We start from the raw sequence: 3,781 nt of genomic DNA, 5'->3' as shown, positions 1-3,781 counted from the left end.
TTCTTAACCGACATAAAATCTGTCTCGTCATTTATCATATTTATGTGAGTTATGAAGGATTGAAAACATCATTTTTCTTTCTCTAATGTAATGTAGGCACATATAGGTCTTGTGTCAAAGTTGCATTTAGGCATTGGAAGGTTTAGGCCCAGGTAGTGTGACAAATGATGTGAATGCACATCCCAATATTTTTCAAGTGTGAACTATATTACAAGAAGTAGAGATTTGCATTAGCCAAAAGTGATGTCCCGAATTTTTTTAAAAAATTAATAGTATTTTTTTATGTGATATAATAATAAGTTTAATTGGCTAAAGTTTTAATTACAACTCAGTGATAATGGGCTAGGGATAGACCATCGACTCACAACCTTGGACTTTAGTTACTGCCTAATTGTATAGCAATTGTCTCCATTTAAGTTAATTTCGTAATTGATTATGTCTACGACATGCTTTGTTCCTCAATGGCTTCATTTTTGTTTAACCCAGGGATGTCTAGTAGTGAGCCGGATTTGGACGATGGCAGCACGCCAGAGTTGTTAGGCCGATGGACTGATGGTTGGAGCACTAATTCGAGTGACAAAGATGATTCGAACGGGTTAGAGGAACTGCCGACTGAGGAAGGGGATAGTGGCCCTGCCGACAATGAATACGAAGGCTGGCATGGTGGTGGAAGCAACATAGATGTCTCCACAGAGGATCATGAGAACTTAGAGAAGATCATGGGTGAACAATTCAACAGTCCAGACCCTGTGAATGCTTCTGTGTTATTATCTCAGAGTTTAGTAGGGTTGAAGATGCATGTGCAAGTTATGTGGCGTATGCAAAGGGTATTGGTTTTGCGGTGCGAAAGGGAGATTCTATTAAAAACGAGGAGGAAAATATTGTAAGGAAGTTTTTCTATTGCAATCAACAAGGGCTCCGTGAAAAGAAGCACTATGAGAGGGTTGATAGAAAAATGCCCCATAAATCGGAAATGAGAACAAATTGCAATGCCAAGCTTGTTGTCTTTCTGGACAAAATTTGTGGGAAGTGGCGAACAGAGACATTGGTTGAGAAGCATAATCACGACTTGGTGTCCCCAGAGTTCACTAATGTAATGGCACTGCATAGGAAGGTCACAGAAGGTCACAAAGCGCATATATATAACATGCATGAATCCGGGTTCCAGACAACTCAAATCATGGGCTTCTTTGCCCATATGTGTGGTGGATATCACAATCTTAACTTCATAAGTAAAGACTTATATAATTATATGGATGAAGTTAGGCAATCCAAGATCGTGGAGGGAGATGCAGTTGTAGCAATAAGCTACTTGAAGGGTAAGGCTGAGTTGGATCCTATGTCAGTTGTGCAGTACTCGTATTGCGCTGAGAAGCATCTTGGTCAAATGTTTTGTCATGTGGTTACATACAACATGACTACAAATGCTTCAGTGATGTGTTGGCATTCGACTCAACATACAGAAAAAATTTATATAATAGACCTCTTGTAATATTTTTCGGGCACTAACCACCACAAACAGACAATTATTTTTGGGTTTGGTTTGCTAGAGGATGAGAAGATTCTGTCCTATAAATGGTTGCTAAAGAGTTTCTTGGAGGTAATGAAGCACAAGGAGCCAAAAGTGGTTGTCACAGATGGCGATGAATCCATGCGAGATGCCATTAGAAGTGAATTTCCAAATGCGACACATAGAGTATGCACCTGGCATCTTGCTCGAAATACTGTTGTGAATATTAAGGACAAAGATTTTTGTGCTGCGTTTAAGACTACTGTGTATGGTCACTTTGATGTGGAAGAGTTTGACAATTATTGGGTGGACATGGTTACGTCATTCGGTCTAGAGGACAATGATGAGGTTGCAAAGACATACGAAAAGAGAGATATGTGGGAAAATGCTTGCTTGGGTGGGAAGTTTTGTGCCGGCATTCGAACTACTTCTCGATGCGAGGGTATTAATTCATCATTGAAGAAATTTATCAAGTCTGGGAATTGCTTACTTGAGTTGGTTGAGGACCTGGATTGAGTACTTAAGGATTACCGGAATAACGAATTCATTGCAGATTACAAGACTCTTTACTCAAATCCAGTGATGACTACGGGTCTCAAAACCTTGGAAAGATCTGCGAGCAAGTGGTACACGAGGGAGATATTCTACGAGGTGCAAAAACAGATCAACGGGGTTGTAGCATTGTTAATCTTGCACAGGGACAGTATTGGTAGCACCGAGAAGTTCATGTTCAGAAAGTTTCGAAGGTCCCATCATGTGTACTTGGTGTTCTTAGATAGAAGTTATGATAAGTATGCATGTCCTTGTAAGTTGTGGGAGAGATTAGGGATCCCTTGCTGCCATATATTTTGTGTCCTCAAAGAGCTAGAGAAAGAAGAGTTGTCGACCTGATTGGTGCTTTGTAGGTGGTGCAAAGGAGCCAAAGTAACTGGCAGCAATAATATGGATGCGACATTAAATCCCACGGAAGGGTTTCGCATTAGATACGGCGCATTGTGGGGTGCCTACCTGCCGATGTGTTTTCTAGTTGTACAAGCCACGGAAACATACGACACCACCATGGCAGAAGTTGCCAAAATGTCGAAGGAGTCTGAATCTCTTTGTGTCATAGGACAAAGGGGTTGTCGCATTCAAGCAGGGGCAGATCAAACCTACATTCTTGACCCAAAGGTTATCAGGCCAAAGAGTGCACCTCGCGGGGGCACGAATGACAATAACGAGAGGTGTTGTAGGCGGTGCCTCGGATTAGGCCACGACCAAAAAAATTGCACTGCCACAGATGACAATGAGATTTGTATATGTTGGTTAATTCCTAGGATTATCATTTACCGTATTCGCTACTTGCGGTAATACTTCACGTTGATACTTGTTACTTATTTGATTATATTTGTAGTGCATTAATATTCTGAACTTCATTACTTAATATAACGGACCAAATATCATTTTGTAGGATGGTGGACCCAGCCATAGGAAAGTTCATTATTCTGGAAAGAGGTCACAAAGAAGTTAGTTGGATGGCCATGACTTCATGTGAATGAAGTGTTCAGCTAATTAGGATAAGGTTACATATTTTTAGTTTGCTTATCCACTTTTATGATTCTAGTTGTGTTGTCATATTAGACCTTATTATGGTAGGTTATTGTGCGGTAAAAATGGTTCTTATGTGGTGTTTTACTTATGAGTGAGACTTGTTTGAACCAAGACTGTTGGTGCTAAGTGCAAGTAGTTTATTCTATTTATGTTGTGGCTTTATTGTGATGTTAGATGTTATTAAGGCAGGAGATTGTGGATAATATTAATGTTTGATTCATGTTCTACTTGGGCACAGGGAGTGTGGTGGAGAGGGGTAGGTATAGTTCACTCCCGCATGAGAGGATGCAGATGCCCAAGGGAGACTTATGCCTAGTTAATATCTTGTTGTGTGTTTCAAATAACATGGCGTGCATGTGACTAATTCAAAGTTGTGTTCATATCAAACTAGCACTGGAGTACCTAAGATTGTGCTAAGTAGCGTGATATTTTTAATTCCTGCTGTTTTTGTCATTGATACCACCAACTTTACAATTGGACTTTCTACAACGAGTAGTGCAATGTTAGTACAAACAAAGTTCATACATAATCTATCGGATATGAGCTAATTTATAAGGGTTTATGCAACGTAAGTCCAAATTATACATCAACATCGTAGTCATAGAACAAGTGGTATATGATCATCCACTATGCTACATACACGCCACAATCATTGTTGTACGGGTTCATGGCCCCGTTCCA

General features: G+C 40.1%; 1 pseudogene; it reads left to right on the top strand.

The window, feature by feature from the left end:
* The first annotated feature begins 488 nt into the window (after window positions 1-488).
* Window positions 489-3,416, top strand: LOC110264474 (protein FAR1-RELATED SEQUENCE 5-like; annotated as a pseudogene).
* Window positions 3,417-3,781: the final 365 nt, after the last annotated feature.

The sequence above is a fragment of the Arachis ipaensis genome, chromosome B7, assembly GCF_059453495.1.
Source record: "Arachis ipaensis isolate K30076 ecotype BB chromosome B7, ASM5945349v1, whole genome shotgun sequence".
Taxonomy (NCBI): Eukaryota; Viridiplantae; Streptophyta; class Magnoliopsida; order Fabales; family Fabaceae; genus Arachis; species Arachis ipaensis.
The sequence above is the reverse complement of the archived record's forward strand: the minus strand, read 5'-3'. Positions and strand labels throughout refer to the sequence as shown.